The sequence below is a fragment of the Alligator sinensis genome, unplaced genomic scaffold (genome assembly GCF_000455745.1).
Source record: "Alligator sinensis unplaced genomic scaffold, ASM45574v1 scaffold437_1, whole genome shotgun sequence".
Classification (NCBI taxonomy): domain Eukaryota; kingdom Metazoa; phylum Chordata; order Crocodylia; family Alligatoridae; genus Alligator; species Alligator sinensis.
The window spans coordinates 1,308,837-1,321,315 of NW_005842176.1; the positions used below are offsets into that span (position 1 = coordinate 1,308,837).

The window sequence follows — 12,479 nt, forward strand, 5'->3', positions numbered from 1 at the left end:
GACAAAACTGAGAATAAGAAGCAGGCACCTGGGGCCAGACCCTCAGGTAAGGCAGGTCTGCATAACTCCACTAGCTTCATTGCAGGTGCCTTGATTTACTCCAGTGTAATGCCTGGCCCAGGTGGCTGGCATCCGAGGGCAGAGCTCAGCCCTATGCCCTCAAACGCCCTCCCACATTGCTTCATCGTGGTCGCCGTATGTGTCCTGACCTCACCTCGTGCTCCATTCCATTCTGGGAGTTTCCTGCAGTCACAACTATTGACAGGCTAAAGATTTTCCGTGACACAAGAGGAAGTTTTATTTGCAAGGGCCGCGGGTGTGTTGTTGCATGAGTGTCAGTTGGCAAGGTCACGGGCTGGGCTAGGGTGGGGAGCACGGAGAGGGCTCAGTGCGTGGCTGTGCCTGTTGGTTTGAGAGGCACAGCTTCAGGCTCCCGGTGCCCAAGGAGATGGGAAGTGTCCTCCCCCTGGATGGGCTCCAGTGAGGTAAATACCATGCTGAGCTTGTGCCTCTTTGCTCCTTTCTTTTCTCTCTCATCCCTGAGCAAAACAGACCAGGGCTTTGCTGTGCTCCCTTACCTGGGCAAAGCTGGCAGGATGGGGTCTGGCTCTTTGGAGGACTGGCTGGCTTGGCATCTGAGTAGGCTGCGAGGCCTGATCCTGTTGGGGGTGGCAAGAGGTACAATGTGTGCCTGTCTTTCCACACTACAGCCCCACGAGGGAAATCTAAGGTGACCTGGTTCTGGGGTCATCTGCATAGATGCTGCAACAGAGATGCTGAGGGACTGTCCCCATCTAGCACTTCTGACCCCCATTAACCTTTCCTCCCTGCTGGAGAGCAGGCTTTGCTCCCAGCTCCCCTGATGTCTTTCAGGGATGAGGGCAATAGGGAGTACATCACAGCAACCAGGGTGATGCCCAGCCAACTGTGAGGGCTTTGTGGAACTGGAGCGATAGGCTTCACATGCCAGAAGGCCTCTCACTTTTGCTGCAGGGGCCTCAATTCTGCAGAACCTGACCGTGCCTAAGCTTCTCAAGAAGCACAGGGTTTAGTGTGGGGGGATTGAAAAAGCCTCCCCAGCCTGCCAGAGAAAAAAACTTATTTTGGGTTGCAGCCCTTCAACCACTAGCTCCTACATGTAACCCAGAGAGAGAGTGGCTTCAAGTAGTGAGTACAGCCAACTGAGGAACGTGGGTGGGATTCTGGGGTGCTAGCTGTTGAGCTATTGGTTTCAAAAGTGCTGGCTGGTATCGTAAGGCTGCAGCAGACTCTGTTGTTAGAGTGAAAGGCTGGGGTTTCTTATGCAGCCAGGTGCCTCTTCAGATTTTCAGAAGCCCCCTAAGCAAGTTAGGTACCTCACTGCAATGGAGATCGAAACAAGTCACCTTTGTGATTCCCAGCAGTGCACTGTAAATCACCATGGCTGTGGGCAGAGATTTAGAGAGAGCCCTGTGATTCCAAGGTGCAGGACCACAATGGGTCAGGATTAACAGTGATCCAGGGGAACACCATGTATCTGGGTCCATGAAGGCAGTTTTCCTTAAGCCCCCAGGGGATAACTGTTCTTTTGGCACGGTTTAGTTCACCCGCCGAGGTGTTGGGGCTTAAAGCCCACTTGATGGAAATGGGAGGCTCCTCCCTAGCTCGCTTGTGTGGCTACATGGCTGAGGGCAGGTGAATATTGGGGTCATCTGACCCCCAAGCCTGCATATGCTTGGGCCTGCATATAGGATGCCTGCCAAAAGACCTCGGAAATATCTGAAGCCCCTGGTGGGGGTGGAGGATGTTTGCTGGTTGTAGGGCCGCTGATGGTTCTGGACTGACTCATGGATTTGGACTTGATTTGGCTGGGAGCACGAAACATTTCTTTAAAAAAAAAAATCTCTGAGTTCACTGTATCCTTTCTCTTCACCCCAGATAGGTTATTTCTGCATGGAACTCGCTTAGTTTTAAAAACAAGTAAGGCTAGATGCAAGGCAGGAGCTTTCCTCTATAGAGGCTGGGCTGCCTGGCAGAGACCTGACTGCTACCCAGGGAAGTTCAGCAGAGAGGAAGCCCCTCTTTTCTAAACCTGAGCAGAAGGAGGTTCCCTCCTGATAAACCTACTCAGTATATTGGGAGCAACCTCTGCCTCCCTCTGACTGGACAGGTCAGCGATTGCATGTTCCTTTTGTGCAGTATGCACAACACATGCACCTGTGTGTGAGACAGGACCACCCTGAGCAATGCAGTGCAAACCCCAGTCCTCCATAAAATGCATGACATGAGCTCCTGCTCTTGCAGGAGAGCAAAGGAGCCTAGCTGCAAGGTATGATCCCAGGCCAGGAGCTGGGATTTCCTGGATGATGAGACCCTCAAAGATCCACCCTTGAAACCAGAGGTTGGGCCAGATATTTAAAGTGAATTTAGTGCTTTAGGGTGCTGGAAGGAGCCTGATCAGATTTTCAAAAGCTGCTGAGCAATTTAAGCTCCATAGGGAACCAGTGGCCTCTCTGAAATTGGAACCAGTGGCCTCTGTGGTCTTCACTCATTCTCAAGTGCACTTTAAACCTACCACTGCCCTCAGATCTGTTTCTGCAGCTCAACCATATCTGAAAACCCAGACCTGTATCACAGCGCCTCTAGCACACCAGTCAGAGGAAGACTGCTGTCATGAGTGGCCAGGAGGCTACAAAGTGCTGTGCTCTCCACCACTTACCTTTAGTCCCTCTATATTAAGGAAGTAGCCTTGCAGTCAAATCCATGCCCCTTCCTGCCTGCCCACCCTCCCCATAAAAACCCATAATCCACTTGCAGAAGTAATAGGCAAGGGCGGGGTGGGGAGTAAGTCCAGTTTTCTTGCAGCTATTAAGATCCTTCTTGACCCAGTGGCTAAGTACATACAGTCAAAAAGCCCAAGGCTAAATCGATTCAGTCTTTGCAGGTTAGTCTAAACTGCAGAGATTAAACTGAGAAACAACTAAACATACATTCACTTTTGATTCAGGAAATGCAGCCACATGCCTGCAGTGGCTCAGGCCAGAAGCCAGCCGGGGGGAGAAGGGTGCTACAGCACAGCTCTCTGGTGCACAGCCAACATGGGTTGTGTGTTCGCTTTCTCTTCCTGCTGCCCCTGAGGTCTCTGGGATTTGCAGTCCAGAATCACAACAGTAGGACTCGGCAGGGCTGCTCATCACTTCTTCCTGCTTCCATGTGCTTCTGGGATTTGTAGTCCTTAGTCACAGCCATCAGTAAATTTTTAGCAGGGCAGGGCAGCTCTGTACTTGGGGGAAGGAAAGTTTAACCCATCTCCTGGGCCCCAGATCCCAGTCAGGGTTTGCCTTGCGGGGGGCAGTCCTTGCTCCTCTCCCCACTACCCTCCAGCCCTTCTCTTCTGGAGCAGACAGCACAGTACAGCCCAGGGCTGGAAAGTAGGCTGGGGGACTGTGATTTAACTTGAACCAGGAAGGGGTCTGGGACTAAAGTTTCATAAACCAGTTTGACCCGAATCAGTTAAGCCTGATAATACATTCAATCAGGTTTATCTTAAACCAGTTTCAGGCATTTTGAAACTGTTTTATGTGCACTGAACTTCTGTTCTGCTACAGGTTTAAACCAGGTTCTGATGACTTAAACAAGTTTATGTATAACTTCTGTCCCTAGCCAGTGAGACTACAGTGGGGCTGGGAAGTGGGAAGCGGTATTTCAAGGGAGTATAAATTGCATGCCAAGGAAACGGGCAAAAATTGAAGGTAAAAGTGAAGAGAGGGCTTCTATGACTACCCCCTTCTCAGCCACTTCTGAGCACTGCCTCCCCAGCTGCTGGCTTCTCTCTCAGCCCATTGGCACAGGCATTACACAAGCCTAGAAACCTTCCACTCTCCTGGCCTCGACTAGACTGAGTGGGGTGGGGTCCCAGGCAACACTGTTCAATTTACATCTTGCTAAACCTGATGGAATTAAATCTGTCCCTCAGTGAGCTTGTCTACATGTGAGGTTTAATGTACATTAGCCTATTTTAATGAGTATTAAAGCATCATAAAAATGCTCTTTAGCCATTGTGCATTAAAATAGACGAATGCACCTTTTTCCAGTATTTCACAGTGGAGGGCACCTATATACAAGCACGGAGGCTGCTCTGATGCGCTGGAATTAAAGAGCGTTGAAGCAGACTTGGTTAATCGAGTCTGCTGGAGTGTGGCAATTACCGTGTTCCGGCAGCCTCCTGTGTCTCGTGTATCAGCATCCCCATGCTTAAAAATGGAATTTTTGGTAAAAATGGTAAAAATGACATTACACCAGGGAGCAATTTGGCCTGGGGAACCTAGTGGTGTTTTAATTGTGTTGTTGTTACTATTATTATCATTTGCAGTAGTGTTTAAACAGCTCCAAGCAAATGAGTGCCGTGTGGTGTGGGGCACTGCGCACGCACACACACACAGAGGAAATAAAGCGGGTGTTGAAGAGGTGAAACGACTTGCCCAAGGTCAGCAGGGGTTTCTAGCAGAGCTGGGAAGACCTGTGTCCCACCAGCTCTTGCTCTCTGTAGGCTGAGGCGGTTTTTTTGATTCATCTCAGAAAATGAGCTCCGATGTTTTTTGCTCATGCATGTTGCTCTTGATATACTCTGTCACACACATGCAAACTCCTCATGTACAATCACAAGTGCACACAAAAATGTTGAACGTGCACACATATCCATGCAAAAATTCCTGAAGCACACACAGTCATGCCAACAAGCTCTTCACATGCAAACATAATCATGCATATGAACTCTTTAAGATATATACACTTTTACATGCATGCACTTCTGCACACAGATTCACCACATATGGTTGTATTCAAATGCACAGGTTCCTCACATGCACATTTACACACACAGACTCATGTACACATATGCACACAAACTCCTCTTTCTCATAGTCACTCCCAAATTTCATAGATACTTATGCACATACATATACACATGCACACATACAGGGACAGATCCTGCTCACACTAGGGTAACTTCACTGATGCTGGTACAATTACTCTTGTTTTGCACCAGTTCAACTGACACCATGATCTCCTCCCTCCTGTGTCTTCTCTACCTCTCTGAAGTTGAAGGAAAATCTTAAAAGTATCTAAATCTTGGGGAAAGAAACAATCTACTAGTTTTCCCCCAGTTTCTGCCTGGAGGTCCAGTGAAGCATTGCTCCCCATTGTAAGCTAGATCTTTAGCTGCAGTAGGATGACAATGTGACTGATGCCACTGTAATGTGCCCTAGTGACTGAACTTTTCTTGGGTTCCTTAGAGGTGGCCTTTCCAGGGCAGGGTTGAGACCTAATGGTGCCTTGCACAGACTAGCCATACCCTGAAGCTGCCCTTTGCTATACACAGACAATCCTAGGAAGTTTTGATCCCACACCCTGCAATAGCTTGCAGTCACTGACATTTTTCTTTTTCAAAAGGAACCTTTTTTTTGCACAGGATTAAAACTTGCCTGACTCCTGTGGGGCTACGTCTCACCCTGACTGGTTAACTGTGAGGCATATGGCCTCAAAACCCAATGGGACAGATCCTGGTCTAGTGGGAAATGACAGAACTCTTCCAGTTTCATGGAAGCCTCATCAATTTCCATCAAGAGATCTAGCGATCAAGTGGGGCTTGAAAGTAACCTACAGTGGTTATTAAGGTTAGAATAATTGTCTCCCTTTCCTTTACCTCCCTATATTGTCTATCAGTCAGTGTGTCTGTCTATCTGTCTATCTAGGTTGAATTTATACATAGCCACCCATCCATCCATAACAGCTGGTGAAACCTTCATATTACCAACCCAGATTGCTAGTCTCATCCTTGTTGGTTTGGATAGGGGAATGCCATCAAGAGTATTCCAGACAGACTGTGCTGCCCAGCAAGTAGAACAAGGACCTGAATAGCAGGATTCTTGGGTTCATTTCCCAGATTTTTCCAGAGATCTATGAGGACTTGGTCCCTGCTCTGAGGAGCTTACAGCCTCAGGAGTAAGAAGTGGACAAGGGACTGGGGAGAAGGGTCTTGTAAGAATGTCTGCCCATCCATTTAATCTTAGAATGTCCTTGCTAGTCCATCCTCCTTTCCTTCCTCCCTTTCTCATTTTATTCACAAGAAATGTCACCTACCACAGCATCAAAGTAAAACACAAACACAGAACCACAGGCCAGACTCAGCCCAGCCACAAGTGGCAGTATCCCCATGGAAGCCCAGGGGATGGCACGAAAAGGGGAACAAGTCTGCTGGGGGTGGAGATGGAGGCTTTGTGCAAAGCAATGTAGCTCTGTTGATTTCAGCTGGACTACTGGCATCCATGCCAGCTGAAGGGCTAGCTCATTGACCCCAGTGAAGCAACGCCAGTGTAGATCACCATGGGTGTCTCCCACTGACCCCAGCAAAACCATGTCAGTTTACACCAGCTGGGGGATCTATCCCTGCAGACTGTGCCCCACTCCCTCCCCCTGGGAGCTGGGACCCAGCTCAGATCCCTAGCTTGGAGGCCAGGCCCCTGTCCTGCCTCCATCCTGGTGCTCTCATTCAACTGCTCTTATCTCTGTCATCAGTTTCTGTTCTCACAGTCAAACACAACACAGCAAACTGAGATGGTTGTGATCAAACCTACCCACCTCCCCAGGCACCGTTGGCACCACTGCTCGCCTGCTCTGTTATTCCTGTCCTCTGTGCACTTCCCTTTCCCCAGCACTTTCCTCACAGGAGGGAAATATTTAGCAGCAACCCCTGCACCCGCCAAAAAAAAATCCCTCCAGTGAGTCTCCACTCCCTCTGCTGCCTCTAAATTTAGCAGCTGCTGCTGCAGCTAATAAGATCCAGTGGGGTCACCAGGGTGACAGCTGCTCATCAACCTAGCAACAAATCCTGTCAGCAAAAATCCAGAAGAGCAAAGCAGGTGGCCTGATCCTGCAGGATAAAGCCCCCTTGGCTGCAGTGAGAGGAACTCGGGGTCTGGTCTCACAGTCCAGATCCCTCCGGTCCTTCCAGTCAGTAGCATAACTGGGGGTGGGCAAGAGGGGCACATGTCCTGGGCACCAAGTTAAGAGGGGCGCTGCAACTGCCCTCACCCAGAAGCAAGAGCAGCCCCATGGCATAGCCATGCTGGGAGCTCCAAAATAGTCCTGGGTGCCATTTCTCCTTGTTATGCCTCTGACGCTGCTAGCCATGTAGCCACAGCATTGCAGAACTCGGAGCACTGCAGGGGTTTGTGGGTACGTGCTTCGGTCCTAAGCACCCTAGCTAGCTGGTTTAATGATGGCTCTGGAGGATGTTCATGAGCTGCAGCCACTGCTGTAATGGCAGTGTGGACACACCCTGAATCTCACTATCTTGGACTGCCCTTCACCTCCCACCTACAGCTCCAGTACCAAGGACGCGTGCCACTTAAGTCACAAAGCCTTTGCACCCACAAAAATCCCTCTTGACTTGAATGGTGCGTGCAGGCGCCCAGCTCATGCCAGGAAAGGGGCCTTAGGGTGTTATGGTGTTAGAGCACTCTGTCCCAGTTCTGGCTGAGAGCTGCATCTAAGGCTATCACCCAGGGACTGACAAGTATGTCAGTGATACCTTCCATCCCCGCCACCCCCAAGATTTTTCAGCTGCTTCATGCAGAAGGGGATGCTCCTGTTTTTGCACTCTTTGCAGCAGCAACAGCATTGCCGGAGGAAGTGGCTGGTGACAAACCCAGTCTGCAAAAGGTTCACATAGTGTAGAAGGCTGCAGAAGTGGGGACAGATTTCACCCCCCCTTCCACCCACCCACCCACTCACTGCTGCTCCCCCCTCCCAGGAGCTCTCTGTGCTGCTCGCAAAAAGTGCTGCTGAGCAGGAGAGCAACGGGACTCAGAGATGGGGGAAAACTGAGAGAAGCCTCCTGTCAGTCTCTTAGAGGTGGGGTGGTTCCTGTTCACCTAGCACTTGGTCCACTTAGGGTTAAATTATTTTAATAGGAGGCAGGGGAGGGGGTGGGGAGGAAAGAAAAAGAGCCAGATCCTTTGCTGGTATGAAGTGGCAAAGCGATGGTGGAGTTGATAGGGTGGGGCTGACAGGCAGTTGTATGCCTGGCAAAGTCCATTTAACACATGACTCCAGTTTTATACCCTAAGCAATGCCCCTGTACACCCACTGACTCCTGCGGGGGTGGGCGCGTTCACACCAGCTGGAAATCTATAAACTCTTTTGGAAGAAAGATATTACTTCAAGTACTGTGGCTGTGCCCAAACATTTCAAAACACACAGCTGCCTAGTCATGGTGGACCTCTGATACTTCTCTTGCCTGCTGTGGTGTAAATCAGAAGTAGCTGTGTAGTAAATCAGGAGGATCTCCAACTCCATGTAAAGATGATAAAGCCGGTCTAATCCCAGAGGCCACTTGTGCTTTGGAGGCAACTCCAGTGTAACCCAAGGTAACCTGGAGGATCGCAGTGATTCCAGCTCAGCAGATGAGGGTATGCTCTTGTCAGAGTGTCTTATACCAAGGTAGATCAGACATAAATCCACTTAATGGATCTGATTTTGGACTGAAGCACATTGCGGGAAAGTCAGATTGGTATTACTAAACCTGTTTCAAGTCAGGGGAAATGAAATTACATGCACAAATAAGGATGTAGGCACATGCTCCTGGAGCAATACAAGTCTACCCCAGGCGGAGACTTGATCTGTTGACTTCAGTCTAGATTTATGTCCCCGTAACTGAGATTGTGCCCCAGCTCAAGGGTAAACAATAAGCCACTTGGGCCCACTGATTTCATCTGCATACAGGACCAGGACTTTATATTTAATTTAATGTTGCCTGATTTTCAGGCAGTCTGGTGTGAGCTGTCCACAAGCTGCATGGGTAGATGATTCTCACTGCTGCTTTCTGGATTTTTGCTGGATTTGGATCCGTTGATCCTACCACTCTGCTGCTGAAACTTTTTGAATTGCTACCAGCAACATTTTGCATTTACTTTGGTTCCAGCTCAGTGGTAAAAATCCCATTAAAGTGGATGGCTATTTTGCCTGAAAGAAAGGGAGGGAGCCTTTTAAAATTAATTTGCTTATTTAGATATTGAAGCTATTGGTCCAGATTAGTAGCAGATGATTTCTTTCTAACAACCTCTTCAGTCATTTTTTTTACCTCTTCTCCTGTTCATTAATTTTCTGCAGACAGATGGTGAAGTTCTCAGAGGTGCCTGTTATTTGGAATCTCATTCAAAAATGTCTTCAGCAATAATTCTCAGCCCGTGAGTCCCTGGTGAAATCTGCATTGCAGCAATTCAAAATGAGCGAAATTTACACTACAAGGCAGCAGCACCTAGGTGAGGGAAATGTATTCCTGTAGTACAATTCCTATACTTCACTTATCGGCTACTTCAACCCTGCAGAATAATTGTCACAGGGTTTTGTTAGCAATGACATTTTTCAACTGAAAAATTTTCCCAGCGGAAAGTACAGTTTTGCCGGAATCAACATTTTCCGTGGGGAAAAAATGTCTGTTTTGAAACAATTTTCATGTGGGAAAATTAAAATCAAAAGATTCATTTTGAATCACCATTTTGAAATGAAGTTAATTGTGCTAATGCAATTCAAACTGAAATTTTTCATTCTGAAATGTTGATTCAACTCAAATTTTGTTTTGACTTAATGTGAAGAATTTTGCTTCAATTTTGCTTCATTTAGTAGAAACAGTAAAATTCGGGGAGGTTATTTTCAGTTTGGAGATTTTAGGCCTAAACCCTCTTTTCTCTCTCCCTCTCCCCTCCTCTCCCACCTTTTTATTTAATTGTTTTTATAATCTCTGATCCCTTTTATTCACTGGGAAGAAAAGCAGGAGGAAAAGGTAACAGTGTAAATGAAAGTGGGGAAAACGCATGTTTTTAAACTTCTCTACACTTCTTTCTTTATTGTTTTCCACCTAAAAATAAATTTGAAAACAAATAAAAATAAGTGTGAAAATTGTTTTCTTTTTTTAATGTTCACAATATTACTGTTTTTCTTTTTCTTTTTGCAGTGGAAAAATGGTGCAAAAATGAAAAAGGCAAGGACAAAAAAAGAAAATATACCTCCACTTTCAAAACTCAAATGGAACCTAAAATCTTTCCGTGTCCAAAAAATGACATTTTCAGTCAAAATGAACTGAATTGTTTTGATTCAAAAGGTAAATTCCTGCATTAAAACTCTATTTCCCCCAAGAAATTTAAGTGTTTTATTTTTCCTTTGGAACTTTCTGCTTGAAAATTGTTTGGTTTTCTATATAATTACGTCCCAACTCAGACTTTTAAAAAATCTTTTCTAATTGCTAATCTGTCTGTTCAGAATGCATTCTTAACTTCAAACTCCAGAAAGCTTATTTGAGCTATTCGCTGTTTGCATTATTGTTAAGTTGAATATACCATGTAAATATTAGCCCATTTATAAATATTCACACACCCAAGGTCTAACACTGGAACCTTTGATCACACATTCTAGTTAATGTACATTTATAAATAGTTTATAAAGGGAAATTACATTATTAATAGGTGTAATGAACACGTTACTGATAAGAGAAGCAAGATATAGATGGTTACAAATACATTGTTCCTCTCAATATTGAGGTGATAAGCAGGTCAGTAAGTTATTGTGAGTGAAAGTTTGCATTTAGGGGTCACATTGACATTTGTTTTCAAAGTCACACACAATTTTCATGTTGTTCACATAGATCATGTCCTTATCAAGAGTGTCCCTCTGATCTGCATTTTTCTTTTACCCCTTGTCTCTGTCACTTGCTGCTGAGTTACTGCTTTCCCCTAATTAGACTTTAGAAAGAGCTGAAGCAAAAGCTCTCTATATTTCTGGTGGGTAATTATGGTGTGGGCTATTTACTGCTAACCTAAGAACTGGATTTGTTACAGTTTTTTAATTAACATTGGAAAGCTGCTAGCTCACTGCTGCTGCTAATGTGGTTTTAAAAAAATTGTTCTGTAAAAGCCGGTGCTAATCACAATATTTTCATGAGCAACAAAGAAACCCCCATTCCCCATGCAATCAAACCATTCCTATTAAAAAAGGATTTTTGTGTAGATTCTTCTCCTTGCAGCCTGATGCTGCTGTATACCAAATACACAGTGAGACTGACAAGAAGCTGGAGAGCCCACTTTTCATAGCCCAAACTGAGTGAAAGGTGTAAGTTAAACCGATGCACAATATGAAGTTGAATGGACTGAATGTTGTAGTAGCAGCATTGTTGCAGCGATGATGGTTCAGGGCCACAAGAGAAGCAAGATCTATGAGATGAGGCAATACCTAAAAGCTCGTCTGACATCTCTCCCCAGTACACGCATTGATTCAATAAGAGAACTGAGTATTTTAGATTCTTGTACTTGAAATGGACTAAAATTTTAATATGAAAAAGGGGGCAGAGACTGATATGAGGGGTCTATTTAAACAGCGGCATTGATTTACATTAGCTGAAGATCTGTCCCCTTGACTCTAAAGAGATGCAGATGATTTACAGAAGCTGGGAATCTGGCCCCAAATTTTGAGAGGTCTCTTCTATGGCACCTAAAACCTTGGAATATCTGAAGCTCAGAAGAGCACAATTCACTTTCAGTATGAATTGCAGAGCTGGAGAAATGATACACATTTGAGATGATCTGAAATGCAGCTAACCAGATTCTGGATAATTGAGGCTTGCCTTATATGGTTTTGAATGTTACCCGTCTCGCTCAATTGTGTTTGGCATACAGATCAGCCCAGCCTTTCATTCCTCTCTGTCAGATGGTGTAGCTGTGCATTATGATACATTATTATAATATCTTTACTGGGCCTGAATCTTATTAACTCTAATGTCATTTACACCACTCTGCCCTGGCAAAGGAAGTCTTAAAGTGAGTAGAAAGCAACTACAATTTGACTAAAAATCAGCCCATCAATTGTTATCACAGTATTAATGTATTAATAATATCTGCATTAGCTATATTTTTCCTGGTGACTGGAACCAAAATGTCAATAGATTAATAGTCCTAAAGATTTTTTCAGGAGGGCAGCTGTCAGAAAGATTTTGGCCTCCTTGTCTCTCTTTCAGAGCCTGAAATAATTTGTATTCACAGATGGAGGAAGCCTGTCACTTAATTCCAAACTCATTATAATTCAGATTTTTCCTGTAAAGAACATCATAAGGGCAAATCCTCAGTGGGTGTAAAATGGTGTCACTGTAAAAGTCAATGGACTGGGTCTAATTTATGCCAGCTGAGGATCTGGACTGATATATATTTTCTCTCAGAAGATACATTTGTGAGTAGAAGAATTTTAAGGGTGCTTTCAGTGTTTCTTGGACAGGGACAATCAGTTTATATTGGCTCTAGTAGATGTGTGTAGTGGTTATTTCAGTATTCTGTATGGCAGGGTCGTTGCGGTATTTTGCTTTGGTTCCAAAGCCTTGAGTTGAAGCTCTGTTCTCAGTTTATGCCAAAGGTTGTCCCCCAACTGATCCAGCTGTACGTGATTATGTAGTCATT

General features: G+C 45.7%; 1 long non-coding RNA gene across 1 annotated transcript; it reads left to right on the forward strand.

Annotated features, from left to right (window-relative positions):
• The first annotated feature begins 355 nt into the window (after positions 1-355).
• LOC106722320 lies at positions 356-10,168 on the forward strand. Its single transcript, XR_001358215.2, has 3 exons — positions 356-485; positions 9,151-9,302; positions 9,995-10,168. It is a non-coding gene; the product is annotated as an uncharacterized LOC106722320 (long non-coding RNA).
• The last annotated feature ends 2,311 nt before the right edge of the window (positions 10,169-12,479 follow it).